Source organism: Taeniopygia guttata, chromosome 25 (genome assembly GCF_048771995.1).
Source record: "Taeniopygia guttata chromosome 25, bTaeGut7.mat, whole genome shotgun sequence".
Lineage (NCBI taxonomy): Eukaryota > Metazoa > Chordata > Aves > Passeriformes > Estrildidae > Taeniopygia > Taeniopygia guttata.
In genome coordinates, this window is record NC_133050.1 from 5,455,965 (window position 1) to 5,470,756 (window position 14,792).

At 56.6% G+C, this 14,792-nt stretch overlaps 1 long non-coding RNA gene across 1 annotated transcript; it reads left to right on the plus strand.

Annotated features, from left to right (window-relative positions):
- Positions 1-4,735: 4,735 nt before the first annotated feature.
- On the plus strand, positions 4,736-14,791 carry LOC115498507 (uncharacterized). Its single transcript, XR_003963822.4, has 3 exons — positions 4,736-5,287; positions 11,181-13,673; positions 14,432-14,791. It is a non-coding gene; the product is annotated as an uncharacterized lncRNA (long non-coding RNA).
- Position 14,792: the final 1 nt, after the last annotated feature.

The following is a 14,792-nucleotide window of genomic DNA, read 5'->3' on the forward strand; positions in this document are numbered from 1 at the left end:
GTTCCAGGGCCCCGCTCTGTTCCCTGGAGGGGCACAGGAGGGGACGAGCCACCAGCCACAGGGTCAGGCAGTGTTCCTGGGGACACCCCTGTGGGCTGCTTTGCTGGTGGCTTTCCAGGACCCTGGGCTTCACTTCCTGGACTGCACAGCTTTTGCAGGAGCACAGCAACCCAGGTTCTCTCCCCAATCCTGCTCCCAGCACAGGGCCATTTCTCCCTTCCAGGGCAGACAAACCCCATCTCCAAGTGGGGCTTTTCCTCTTTAAACCCATTTTTCTGGCCATCCACCTCTCTACCAGGAGGACAAGATCCCAGCCTCAACATTTTTTCCCATCTGATCCCAGAAAGCAGAAAATTTCTGGGCTGGATGCACACCTGATCCCTTATAGCCCTGGCTAAGTGACACACCCAAGTATGAAGAGACAGATGGTGGAACAGGCAGGAATGGGACATGGAGAAGGGTGAATGCCTTTAAACTGAAAAAGAGAAGGTTTAGAGATGTTGGGAAGCATTTGTTCCCTGTGAGTGTGGTGAGGCATCAGCACAGGCTATGCAGAGGAGCTGTGGCTGCTCCTGGATCCCTGGAAGTGTCCAAGGCCAGGCTGGATGAGGCTTGGAGCAACCTGGGATAGTGGAAGGTGTCCCTGCCCATGGCAGGGGGTGGGATGAGATGAGTTTTAAGGTCCCTTTAAATCCAAACAAGCCTGTGATTCCATGATCTCCCCATCCAGCATCCTGACCCCTCACATCACCCCATGCATCACGCTGACCTCAGGACCCAGCTGCAGTGGGCTTCCAGCTCCCCCCATCCAACAATCTGTGCACATAAGGGGGTTGGGGTGTGTGCATAGAGGAGTTTTAATTAGCTAATAATCTTTAATAGGGTTTAATTGCCTTGTTATAAAAGGTAATTACAGCAATACATCAATTAGAGCTGTAAAATTAATAGATTTACCAGTTGTATTTATTGAGGAGCTGCGGCTGGCAGCGTGCAGCAGCCAGGGCAGCACTGGTGGTTCTGCTCTGACACCAACAGTGGGAAGGAGAGCAGCCACCAAACCTCTCTGGCATGGACCCTGCCCCTCCAGCCAGGACAATCTGAGACCCACCAGCAAACTGCCCCAGGACCAGCAGGCAGGCAGAGCAGATGGACAGACAGGCCAAACAGGAACGTGGGGTTCTGTAGGTGCAGGCTCAGGCTCAGTGTCCCTGCCATGTCTCTTGGGGACACTGGAACAAGTCACCTCTGCTCTGCTGGAGATCCTGAGGTGGAAACAGCTCTGTCTGCGTGTGCTGGGGCAGATGTCTGCCCACAGCAATGGCTGTGGAGACACCTGTGACCCCCCTCATCCCCACATTTCACTGTCAGGAGAAAGCCATTCCCATAACCCAGTGTCTGAATGGCTCTTTAGAAGGTAGCAGGGACCCATGGGTGCAAGGATGGAAGCCCACCCACACTGCCAGGCAGAGGGGGTGTCCTCTGGGCTGTGCAGCTTGCTCCAAGCTCTCCCAGACCCTCCCAAACCCCAAGCACAGGGGCTGTGGTCAGACTGCCAAGTGGCAAGTGGTGACCCAATGGAAAATGCATCTCATGGGATGGGCTTTAGAGGAAAAGCTGCTCTCTGCTGTGTTGTGGCTTCCTCATTCAGTTCATGGCTTAAGCACATGGGGGGTCAGGGATGAGGTGCTGAGCCCTCCCAGCCCCTTTCCAGCTTTGCTGATCCTTCTATCAAGCAGGATCTGCCTATTTGCCATAAAGTCAGGAGAGCACACAAACATCTGCTCAAAGTATCCCATTTCACTGCAAGAAGTGTTTCTGAAGGTAATGTCCCAAAGAAGCCAATTTCCTGCTCCCCACAGCCCCCAGCCCTGCGGGGTTGGGGTCCCACTCACGTTCTCGTGACCACTTTTCCCAAAGCTGTGCCTGGTGCCTGCAGGAAAAGCCAAAAGACAATGGGCTGGCACGAGACCAGGCCAGCCTGGGGCAGAGGGATGGAGGCTCACACACACAGACACCAGCCTGGGATGTGCCCCCTTGAATGGCACTTTGGAACAGCCCCCAAAGCTGCAGTGACTGGCGGGACCCCAGCTCACCCCCATCAATCCTGAGGGGGGACTCAAAGGAGTTCAAAAATCCCTTTGTGCTTTGCCCAGACACCTGGGGCAAATTAGAGAACCCTCAGCACAGCTGGAAATGAATCTTTGCTTCCCACAGTGCAGCAGCAGAGTCATCTCAGCCTTGGAGAGAGGTGGGGATCTGCAGCAGCTGCTGCTCTGTGGGCACACAGTGCCTTCAGGCATTGGGGGCTTCACAAATAACCCAGAAAAACTGCCTGCAGGGATTCCTGCCGCTCCCACAGCTTGTGCTAGAAAAGCTCTAAAGCAGGGATGGCCCTCAGAAGATGGCCAGGCAGGGATGGGATGTCCCTTGGGATGCTCCCAGGTCGGGATGTCCCTCAGGAGGTGGCCAGGCAGGGATGGGATGTCCCTTGGGATGCTCCCAGGTCGGGATGTCCCTCAGGAGGTGGCCAGGCAGGGATGGGATGTCCCTTGGGATGCTCCCAGGTCGGGATGTCCCTCAGGAGATGGCCAGGCAGGGGTGGGATGTCCCTTGGGATGCTCCCAGGTCAGGATGTCCCTCAGGAGATGGCCAGGCAGGGATGGGATGTCCCTTGGGATGCTCCCAGGTTGGGATTTCCCTCAGGAGATGGCCAGGCAGGGATGGGATGTCCCTTGGGATGCTCCCAGGTCGGGATAAGCTGGTCAATGCCCCCCTGGAGCCCCCCAGGCAGTCCCATGGCACTGCCTCTCCAGCCAGGGGTGCCAGGATTGGGATGTGATTTGTGGAGGTTTGCTCCACAAATGATGAGCATCTTCTGGTGTAAGAAACAGCCCAGAGCTGCTGCTGCTCCTGCACTACAACATCCTCTGCTCAAGGGTCTCCACTGCCTGGGGCTTTAAGGATCCCACAAGAAAAATAATCTCCAGGAACAGCTTCAGGATGAGCTATTCCCACCTCTAGAGTGACCATTTCCTCTTCTACACTTTGCCCATGTGCACAATGTCCAGCTCTGCCCCTCTGCTCCAGCTGCAGGGATTAAAGCAGCCCCCAGGCCTGGCCCCCTCATCCCTGCTGCCCTGGGGAAGGGATGGGGACAGGGACAGGGACAAGGCAGGTGAGACACCTGGAGCCCCACATTGCCTGTGCACATAGTCAGATCCCCTTCCACTGTTTTAAAAGGCAGAAAGGGGGAGAGGCCTTGGCACACCCCTCCTGGGATCCCTGGTGCAGAGGGGACAGGGCAGACACACTCTTGGTTTCCAAGCAGCAGCATCCCACCTCCCCTGCAGCCTCCATCCTCTTCCAGTTCCTCAGGTGGTGCCACCTCCTCTGTCCTTGCAGCTCCTCAGGGAAGGGGCTGTGTCTGCAGATGTCCATGACCAGCTGGCAGCACAGCATGTGGAAATCCCACGCTGGCAGAAGGAAATCAAGCCCCAGAAAATCCAGCTATCAGCATCTTATGCCAGAGATGTTTTCTAAACTCGCTGCTCCTCCAAACCCAGCATCTTATCCCTGTTTGTCCTTTGACCACCCTGGATCCGACAGCAGTGAACACCTCAGTGTCAGCACATCCTGCCAGAAACATCCCAGACATTTGCTCATATAAAAGATGGTGTTAGCTCATTTCAGCTCAGAATGACATGGAAGTCTCCACTCTTCCATTTTTTCCTTCCAAATCTGCCACCTTTGCTGCTGCAGATGCAACTCTGAGCAATACTGACAAGCTCAGAGAGCAGGATTCCATGGGAAAAAATGTAGAATTATGGAATTTCCTGACTTGGAAGGGACATACAAGGCTGCTTCTCAGCAGAGCTGCTCAGGGCAGGCAGATCTCAGTGCTGGGGAGGGACCCTGCACTGCCAGGCCCTGATGGACAGCAGCCCAGGGCCCTGATGGACAGCAGGGCATGGGCTGTGGGGCTGCTGAGCACCTCTCCCCCTCTCCACACTCTGTATTTCTGGAGATGAACCACTGCTGCCCATATTCCATCAGCAGGAAAAGCTGCACGGGGCAAACCCTGTGTGCCCACAGCCATTTCCATTCCTTTCCATCCCCAGTGATTTCTGAGCAGGGCTGGTTTCTGCTGTTCACTGCACTTCTCCCTCCTGGCCTGCTCAGTGCTGCCACTGGGGGGGAGGGCAGCATGATGTGGCTGCTTGGCTTTACCACATTTAGTGATCCAAAAAGCCACATTAAAAATTGCACTCAAAATAGTACTAAACTGAAGTGCTGGGAGAGTCCCTCAGATTAAAGGAGAAAACGAAACTGGGTTCAGTTGTAGAAGTTAGAGCAGCTGTCAGAAGTTAGCTGCACAAAGCTGGAGTCAGAGCATGGTGCAGAATGGGGTGTGGGACTCACTCTCAGCCCTGCACAGGTAGAACAGCCCTGAGGCTGCTCCCATCCAAGCTGGGAGCTAGAAGTCTTTTCCCAAAGCAGGTGAACAAATCTGCCCCGTGCAGAAAGCTCTGGGGAAGGGGCTGGAGCCCCAGAATGCCCCAGGGAGACCCCGAGCTGTGGTTTGCAGGGGGAATCCGAGGCTCCAGCACAGGACAAAGCCAGAGCAGCTCTGGGGCCGTGGCTCACCTGTGCTGCCCTTTGGAGCTGCTCCTGCAGCATCCCCAGGCCAGTGGGTGGAGGAGCAGAGCGAGTTTCCTTCACGGGCTTTGGACGTAAAAGGCAGCAGAGGCTGGAGGTGAGCAGATTAACATCAAAGGAAAAAGATGATAAAAAAGTGCTTCATCCCACTTTGTCCCAGGCAGGAGAGGCCCAGTGACCAAACAGGCTCCCGTGAATCACGCTGCTGACGAAGGCAGCAACGGGCTGTTTGTTTTCCTGTTGCCAGGGCCCCGTGGCTGGGCTTGGATCTGTGAGCCCTGTGGTTCAGCCACTCTTTCAAGAGGGTTTGGGATGGGGAAGCTGGGGGATCTCTGCTGTGATTTGAGGGCAGAGCTGAGACCACAGGGTGGGGTTGGACTGGGCAGGATGGAGCTTGTGGTACCAGGAGAGGGAACTGTGCTGGCTGGAGACCCCAAATGCTGCAGAGAGCAGCAGGATGGAGGCTGGGGGGGCAGTGGCAGCAGAAGCAGAGGGTGCTGTAAGAACCACTGCACAAGGACGGCTGGAGGACAGATCCCACTGGGAATGACACACGGACAATCAGAAAACACCCTCAGCTCCGATGACAAAGGCAGAGAGCGCCAAACTGCCCTCCTGTTCCATGCTGCAGGTGAGTTTCCACTTCCTCCACTTCTGCCTTCTGCCCTTCTCTGTGCAAAGCCTGGCTGCACTCACTGGATGCTCAGATCTGCTGGGTCTGCAGTGCTCAGCCCGAGTGCTAAAGCATCTCCTCCACCCTCCAGTGAGCTATGGGGTCTTCAGAGCTCATCTATCAATGATGCAGAAGTCCATGCCTCCATTTGCCAGTCTGGGTTCAGCATATTCTGCCATTTTTCCATTCTTCCATGACTGTCTTAACACCTGGGGCTTTGTCTGCATAGAGATGGTCTCTTCAAGCACCTAGAATCTCAGAATCACCTTGAAGCTCATCTCCTTCCACCCTCATGCCATGCTCAGCAGCATCTTCCACTGGACCAGGCTGCTCCAAGCCCTGAGTACTTCCAGGGATGGGACAGCCACAGCTTCTCTGGGCAACTTGTACTGCTGCCTCACCACTCTCACAGGGAAGAATTCCTTCCTCATATCTAAACTAAACCTACTCTTTTAAAGTTTAAATCTGTTGCCATTTGTCCTCTTTCCATGATCCCCGCTCATCCATTTCCTTCTTGCCCTTCCAGCAGGTCTCCCCCCAGCCATGCCAGTCTCTTGTCTTCCTTTCCTGATTTCTTTCTCATGTGGATTGAGAGTTCTTGCACTCCATGGAAAGAGTCCTTAAGGACTTGCTAACTCTGTTCTGCCCCTTGTCCCTCAGGGCAGTTTCTTAGGGGTCCCATTGAACAATTTGCAGTTTGCTATCCCACAATTCAAGGTCCAGACCTAACTTGAATCTTTGCCTGTCCCACATCCCCCAGGGCTGTGAGTTCCACTGGTGCATGGTCACTGCAGCCCAGGCTGCCTCCAGTCTTGGTGCTGCTGATGAGCTGACCTGGGCTGGTGATCAGCAGGTCCCACAGACAGATATATCTATCCTCTCTGTAGGACCTCCATACATGGCCCCTTGCAAAGCCAAGACCTGCTCTCCTATGAGGATGTTGGAAATTACCATAATGCAAATAAAGCAATGAATTATTAATGATAATTCAGCATCCTCTGCACAAGCCTCTGCTCTGTCAAAGGATAAAAGGAGGGTGGAGAGGCCCTGCACAGCTGCCCAGAGAAGCTGTGGCTGCCCCATCCCTGGAATTGCTCAAGGCCAGGCTGGATGTGCCTTGGAATAACCTGGGATGGTGGAAGGTGTCCTTGCCCACGGCAGCATGGTGCAAGGAGATGGGTTTCAAAGTTTCAAAGTCCCTTCCAGCGCAAACCCCTCAGTGATTCCGTAACCCCCAGGGTGTGACCGGTCCTTTTGCTGTGACACAGCTGGGCCCATCCTGGTTCCCTTCCCTGGGCAGCAAGGCCAGCCCAGCACCGTGCCAGGGGCAGAGGGCACAGCAGCGAACCCTCCCTCCCCGGGATGGCACCCCCAGACCTGCCCGCACCCCAGACCACGGCCGGGGGGGGGCTGCAGCCCCCCGAGGTGATGCCAAGGTCACTGCCAGCCGGGACAAGGCTGGGTGAGCACAGCGAGCCCGGCAGAGCAGGAGGGACCGGCAGCTCCATCTCGTGTCGGACGGCAGCAGCACAGAGCGGCGAGCCCGGCCAGCCCGGGGGATGCCACAACTCGCTGTCCCGTGTCACCCCGTGCTGTCCCGTTTCACCCCCTCACTGTCCCCTGCCACCCCTCACTGTCCCCTGCCACCCCTCGCTGTCCCTGCCACCCCTCGCTGTCATGTGCCACCCCTCGCTATCCCGTGCCATCCCTCGCTGTCCCTGCCCCCCCCGCTGTCCTGTGTCACCCCTCTCTGTCCCATGCCACCCCTCGCTGTCCCGTGTCACCCCTCGCTGTCCCGTGCCATCTCTCGCTGTCCCGTGCCATCCCTCACTATCCCGTGTCACCCCTCGTTGTCATGTGCCACCCCTCGCTGTCCTGTTTCACCCCCTCGCTGTCCCGTGTCACCCCTCGCTGTCCCGTGCCATCCCTCGCTGTCCCGTTTCACCCCCTCACTGTCCCGTTTCACCCCCTCGCTGTCCCGTGCTACCCCTCTCTGTTCCGTGCCACCCCTCGCTGTCCTGTGCCACCCCTCGCTGCCATGTGCCATCCCTCACTGTCCTGTGCCACCCCTCTCTGTCCCGTATCACCCTGTGCTGTCCCGTGCCATCCCTCGCTGTCCCGTGTCACCCCTTGCTGTCCCATGTCACCCCTCGCTGTCCTGTGCCACCCCTCACTGTCCAGTGTCACCCCTCGCTGTCCCTGCCATCCCTCTCTGTCCTGTGCCACCCCTCTCTGTCCCATGTCACTCCTCTCTGTCCCTGCCACCCCTCACTGTCCCTGCCACCCCTCACTGTCCCGTGTCACCCCTCACTGTCCTGTGCCACCCCTCGCTGTCCTGTGCCACCCCTCTCTGTCCTGTGCCACCCCCTCGCTGTCCCGTGTCACCCCTCACTGTCCTGTGCCACCCCTCGCTGTCCTGTGCCACCCCTCTCTGTCCTGTGCCACCCCCTCGCTGTCCCGTGCCATCCCTCGCTGTCCTGTGCCATCCCTCACTGTCCCATGCCATGCCTCTCTGTCCCTGCCACCCCTCGCTGTCCCTGCCACTCCTCTCTGTCCCTGTCACCCCTTGCTGTCCCTGCCACCCCTCAGCACAGACCCCCGGCCTGGCCGCAGAGCGCGTGGCACCGAAAGCACAAGCGTAAATTGATTTTTACAGGCACAGGGCCCAGCCTGAGCAACTGCTGCTCCTTAGGGAAGCAGCGCCAATGCTCCCGAGCTCCCATTCATGGCTGGTGTCTTCCCAAGGGGGTGAGGACAGAAGCCATCCCTCGCTGGGGTCACTGCCAGCAGCACTTGTCCCCTGGCACTGAACACCCGGTGTCGGTGTCAGGGCAATGAGGGGGACACACAGGCCATGGGACACGAGCACAGTGCCCTGAGCAGGACACACAGGCCATGGGACACAGGCACAGTGCCCTGAGCAGGACACACAGGCCATGGGACATGAGCACAGTGCCCTGAGCAGGACACACAGGCCATGGGACACGAGCACAGTGCCCTGAGCAGGACACACAGGCCATGGGACACGAGCACAGTGCCCTGAGCAGGGCACACAGGCCATGGGAGATGAGCAGGACACACAGGGACAGTGCCCTGAGCAGGACACAGAGGCCATGGGAGACACGGGATGGATGCAAGTGACAGCTCCTGCATCCCTGCCTCTGCACAGAACGCCCTGGACACACAGCCAGGCTCCTGGCTCCCTGCTTCTGGGATGGACCCACAGTTCTTCCTCCTCCCAGTGCCCTTCCAGCCCATGGCACAGCCCTGCCATCCTGCCCGAGCAGAAAACCCCTCTCTTGGCCCTGCTGGCACACGGCTGGTGCCAGGATCTGGCTGCTGGCACGGCAGAGTGCCAGGCGGTCCGGAGGGGAGCAGAGGCAGGCTGAGCTGCAGGTGTTGGGCTGATGGCAGCACCTCCCACTGCCTGGGGAGCTGTGGGGCAGTGCCGGGGCTGCTCCAGTTTCCAGAAACCAGATCTCCAGGGAGGCTGCCAGCCCGAGCACCAACTGGCAGACGTGGCGAGCAGGGTGGTGGGCATGGCCTGGCAGTGAGGTGCTGCTGCTCTGCTGCACCACAATCCTGCCACTCACAGGACTATCGCCTTTGGAGCATCCCAAAGGACCAGGGGAGCAGGAATGGATATGGGGATTTATTTTGGTGTTGCTTCAGCCAGATGGTGCCCTGCACATGCCTGCTGGTACTGCCTCTGTGGCTGCTCCAGGCCAGGCACGGCCCAAGGTGCCCACTGCATCTCCTGACAATGGGGTCAGGAACGGGGCCCCGTGTTCCTGGAAGGGCGAGATGGGCCTCAGACAGCTGGTGGGGGGCTCTTTGCCCAAATGCTGAATTCTTGCCATGTGCAGGGAACTCCTGCCTGCACTCACCCACCCTCTCCGAGGCAAACCCAAGGTGGAATTTGAGGCAGGAGCAGGGTAACACCTGAGATCAGCTTGCTGCCCTGGGTGCTATCCCCTCTCCTAACCCACAGCCTCCTCCTTTGGCATGGCACAGGGACAGGGTGACACTGTCCTGAGCCACCTCCCTGCCCCTGAGATGCTGAAACTAAGGAGTGGGTGGCTTCAGCCACTGTGGGGTGCAGTGGGGGTCTCCTGGATTTGCCAAAGCAGGACCAACAGCTGCTCTTTGCTCCATAAAGGGGTCTGAGCCCACGGCAGCTGGGGCTGTGGAAGCCTCAGGAATTGCCTCCCAATCCCCTTCTCCTTTCCCTGCTGGCTCAGTGCATGTGACAAACCCCGGGCCCCTGTGCCCCACGCGTGGCCGGGACTCGGGGAGCTGCAGAAGATGTCCCCACAGCCGAGGCAATCCCGGCATTTTGGGAAACGTGCAAGCAGCTCACACTGGGATTTACACCCCTGGCATGGCCCTTTGCTGCTTGCCGAGGATCCGGCCCTTCGGGCAGGCTCCGAAATGATCCCAAGCCCCCCTGCTTTTGTTATTAAATCAAATCCATCTGGCCTCCACCAGGGACGGTTGTTATTCGAGATCCCTCTCCTAGAGGAGTTGGGATTAGCTCCGGGCATGGGGGATTCTCCCTCCCTCCCTCTCTCCCACCGCTCCCAGCCCTCCTGCCTCTCTCTTTTGTGTTTCTTCACTTCTCCAGGAGCAGGGGGAGGCGTGGGCAGCTTTTGTGCAGCGCTGGCTGCAGGGGTGTCCCTGCAGGACTGTGGTGCCACCGCGCTCCTGGTGGGTCCCATGGGGGCACACCTGCACCCCCCACCCACATCAGGGCAGCCAGACCCCCCTGAACCCCGGCAATGCCACAGCTGGCACGGGGGGTGACAGTGACACCAGGCTTTGTCCCAGCCACCTGCCACCCCCATTTTTGACCCCAGGCAGCCGAGCGCTGACAGGAGCTGCTCTCCCCGGGGACACACAGGGCTGAGCAGGGTAATCCCCTCTCCCAACCCCACAGAACCCACTGCCCCAGGAGGGCAGGGTGAACTGGAATGGTGAGGGACGTGCTACTGTGGAGCAAATGCTTTTAGCTTTCCAGCAAGTGCCTTGAGTGCTGCTGCTTGCCCAGGTGTCACTGCTGGTGTTCCTTAAGGCTGCAGCTCCCAAACCACCATTGAGGAGCTGCTGGATTGAGGATTTGGCTTTTAGAAACTTCATGAAGATGATGGATTTCCACTGCTCTGACAACACAGAAAGCAGTGGGCAAATGAATTGGTGATGACCTGCCAGCAGGAGGCAGAGGCAGGGCACCCAGCCAGCGTGGGGATGTGTGTCTGCTCCTGGTGCAGCCCCTGGGGCCACCTGGACCAGCAAGGATAAGGTGACAGCATGTCTGGCTCCAGCCCTCCAGGGACTCCTTTAGGTTGGGCAGATGGAGCCGTGGTCCCCATGGGCTCTCCAGTGCTGGGCCTTGTGCTGTGCTGGCAGCAATGAGTGCTCCAGCTTGTTTTGGAGTGATCACTGGGTAGAGGCTCCCCCTGAGCAGTGCTGGGCTCAGAACATGCCCTGACAGAGCGCTCCTGGCTGGGCTTGGCCTTGGCCTCTTGCACCTCCTCTGCTGTGAATTCTCTTGCAAGGACACAGCCCGACACGCAGGCACCTCCACCAGGGACAGGGTACACGGCCCCCAGCAAATGACACCCCCAGAAGCTGTGTATGAGGCACATCCCCCAGGGAGAAGTGACGGTGGCAGTGTGGGGTGAAGGCCAGCAGGGCACAGTGCCAGAGGGACCTGATGGGTCAGAGGCCAACTTTAAACATGGGTTCAGTGTTTAAACCCCTTTTGTGTGTAAATCTACAAAGCAGCATGCACCTTCCCAGCCTTGACAACAGGAGAAACAGCATCAACCCCGGCATTTCCCTCTCACCACAGGGATACCTGGACCTGCAGACAGCCTGGACTGGGAAGTGGCACCTGAGCATCCTGGATGGTCCTTCCATCACCCCTGGAACCACTGCAGCACCTGACGAGGCTCAGGGCATCCCTGCACTCCAGCAGCACCCCCAACTCACTGCAGACATCCTGCAGCCAGCTCTGCTGGACTTCAGCCTGGCTTCCAACAACTGGTCCTTCTGCAGCTGACTGGAAAACATAAAAGGAGACAAGGCACTTTCTGAGGGAGCACTGGAGTCCAGGCAATCAGCAATGTGGGAAGTGACAGTTTCACTCCTGGGTCACGCTGAGGTACAAACATTACCACACCTGCTCTGCTCTCCTGGGGAATCTGCAGCATTTAGGCACGAAGCCTGCATCCCACAGGAACTTTGTAATGCACAAGGGACTCCCCAGTGACAGAGGTGGTGCTCTCATCTTTCCTGGATGGCTCTGCTGGTGCCATCTCCTCGGGGAGCAAAGCACAGCCCCCTCCATCAACCAGCCCTGTGGTAGGCTGCCAGCCCGTTGGGGAAGAGATGGGAAAGTGTCCACTTGATGTGCCTGAAAAGCAGCGCACATCTCCCTGTTGCTATGGAAACACTGCTTTTAAAGCAAATTAATAATAATAATTAACACGATCTATTAAATAATGGTAATAAAAGCATTAGTAATGACTTGTAATTGGTAAAGTACTTGGAATAATATACACTCACCCTGTGATCTGCTCCCAGCTCAGAACTGGAGCTGGGGGCGGCATCTCCCACCCGCAGGGGAGTCCTGGGTGAGGGCGAGTGCCCTCTGCCTTCAGTACCGTACAGGCAGCAGCTTAGTGGGATTCAGGGAAGGATCAGACTTTTATCTGGATAATGAGGATGTCTAGACTGATAAGAAGAAGGGGTAAATTGGCTCAGGGCCTTATTCTGCCTTGCTGTGTGCTTGGCACAGCAGCATGTGGTGGTGGTGGTGCCTGGGCAAAACTGAAGTGGGTTGAGACCAGGAGTCTACACCAGGCTAGAAAAGACCTTGTTCCTCCCAGTTTTTAACTGAGAAATCAGAGTACTTCCAGGACTGTTAACCCCTGGGAGGCAGAGGTGAAGAGAACTCTGAGAAACTTTAATGTGCTCAAATTCAGCCTGGATAAGAGAAGGCTCCAGGGAGACCTTAGAGCTGCTTGCAGTGCCTAAAGGGGCTCCAACAGAGCTGGAGAGGGACTTTGCACAAGGGCCTGAAGGGACAAGACAAGGGGGAATGGCTTCCCACTGCCAGAGGGCAGGGTTAGATGGGATATTGGGAGGAAATTGTTCCCTGTGAGGGAGGTGAGGCCCTGGCACAGGATGCCCAGAGAAGATGTGGCTGCCCCATCCCTGGAAATGTCCAAGGCCAGGTTGGACAAGGCTTGGAGCAACCTGGGATAGTCCCTGCCCATGGCAGGGGCTGGGACAAGATGAGCTTTAAGTTCCCTTAGAACTTGGTTGCAGCCAAGGGGATGGGGCAGCCACAGCTTCTCTGGGTCCCTCTGCTCTGTCCCTCACACATCAGGTCCTTGTGTCCCACTCATCCCTACACCACCAAAAGCAGTGTCCAGAGCAGAGCAGTGCAGGACTGAGCCCAGAGCCATGATGAAACACCCTCTTTTCAAGCTCTGAGAAGCTTCCAAAAGGATCTGGAACTGCAGAGAGAAAATCAATGCAAAGACCTGACAGCATCGCCTGCTTATTTGTGCCCAAAGTCCCTGTGCTGACAAGGTCTTCTCTGCACAGCAGAGCAAGGACCTGCTCTCTCAGAATCGCTCAGCATTCCCACAGGAGCCTGCCCAGACAGGCAGAGCCAGGACAGGAACACCTGGGAAAACCTGGCCCTCGCTTTGGCTGCTGGCCTGAGATTGAACTATTCGGAAAAGCAGGTCCCCACTGTCCCTGCTGTGCTTCTGGAGAGGCATCAGCCATCCCTGGACTGGCATAAGCAAGTGCAAAACAGCTAAAAAAGCACCGAGATGTGCTCCTTAGACTTTTCCCAGCACGGTCTGGCACCCAGACTGCCGGGCTGTGCAGGATGCAGGAGCAGCATTAGGATTGCAACACCTGCGTGGCTCAGGCTCCATCCCAGCCCGGCAGCAACTTCCACCACGAGCCTAAAATTAGCAGCGACAGGAAGAGCTCTGGAGCACGACAGGATGATTAGAGCCTCCCTGGAAAGGAGGCATCACCTGCAACGTAATGACTTTCCTCATCTCTGTCAAAATGTGCAACAACCCTTGTGGAATATGATGGGCAAAAGTGAGGCAGTGAGATAGGGGAAGGTGTTCTGCACAAAATTGGAGTGATAGCACTTATCCAGAAATAAAAAACAGGATGCTGGCTCTCTGGACTACGCCCTGGACCTGCTGCATGACTTCAATCAAATTGCTTAGAAAGACACAAAAGACTTAAGGATCGTGCATGCCAACTCCACCCGAGATTTATAAACAGCAAGAAAACACCCAGATAAAAGGTAAAAAAATCTCTTTCACATGTATTTAACTGTATATGTTGTGTGAATAATCAGTGTCACTCTTCTCCAGCACCAAATCCATGCTTCAAAACTCTTTGTTGGCCTTCTTTGGCTAAAAATAGTCAACACCACCCACATCCATGTTCCTGAAAGAATGGGATGTCATTGGGCATCACCCCTCCTATAAACTTGCCCTGTTTTCATTTAAAATAACTCATAACTAGAAAGAGCATTAAAAGTGGGTGCACTGAGCCTCCAAGTGGGAAGATGTGACTGTGCTGAGGGAGCTCGTGTGTAGCTCACGGAAATGCCAGTGCCACTCTTGTTGCACCTAGTACAAGCTGGTTTGACTCCATGACTCACATTCCTGTCTTGAAACTGGAAATCATAGAATCACAGAATCATGGGATGATTAGTGTTGGACACAACCTTAAAGTTCATCCAGTTCCATGGGCAGGGACACCTCCTGCTATCCCAGGTTGCTCCAAGCCCTGTCCAACCTGGCCTTGAACACTTCCAGGGATGGGGCAGCCACAGCTGCTCTGGGCACCCTGTGCCAGTGTCTCACCTCCCTCACAGGGAAGAATTTCCTCCTAATACCTAATGTAAACCTCCCCTCTTTTTGAAGAAATTTCCCTTTGTCCTCGGAACATGGCCCGTCCCTCTCTCTCTCAGGTAGCCCCGTACAGAGAGGGTTCATTTGTCAGGATAACAGGAGAGAGGCGAGTCCCTTGGATGAAGAAGTGTTTCCCTTCCAGATCTCCTGGACAGAAATATGTGCCCATGCGCTGCACAGCTTGACAAGGAACGTGCAGCGAATCCAACACATCCTGGACGTGTTGGATTTGCTGGGCACACATGGACCATCTGGCCAACACATGGGCCTCGGGTTTGACATGTCCAGGAAGCGTCTGACTGATGGTGGACGCACCAGGGAGCACATGCAGGACCCCAGCCCCACTGTCACCGCGGTGGAGGTGGGTGTGATGCTCACGGAGCTGATCCGCGGCTGTGCCGGCGTTCCTGGGCTGATTTCTGGAGATTCAGACACAGGTAAGTGCCACAATCTCAACGTGCCCCTGGACAAAATTCAAAAGAGGATGTACCCAAGGAAACACG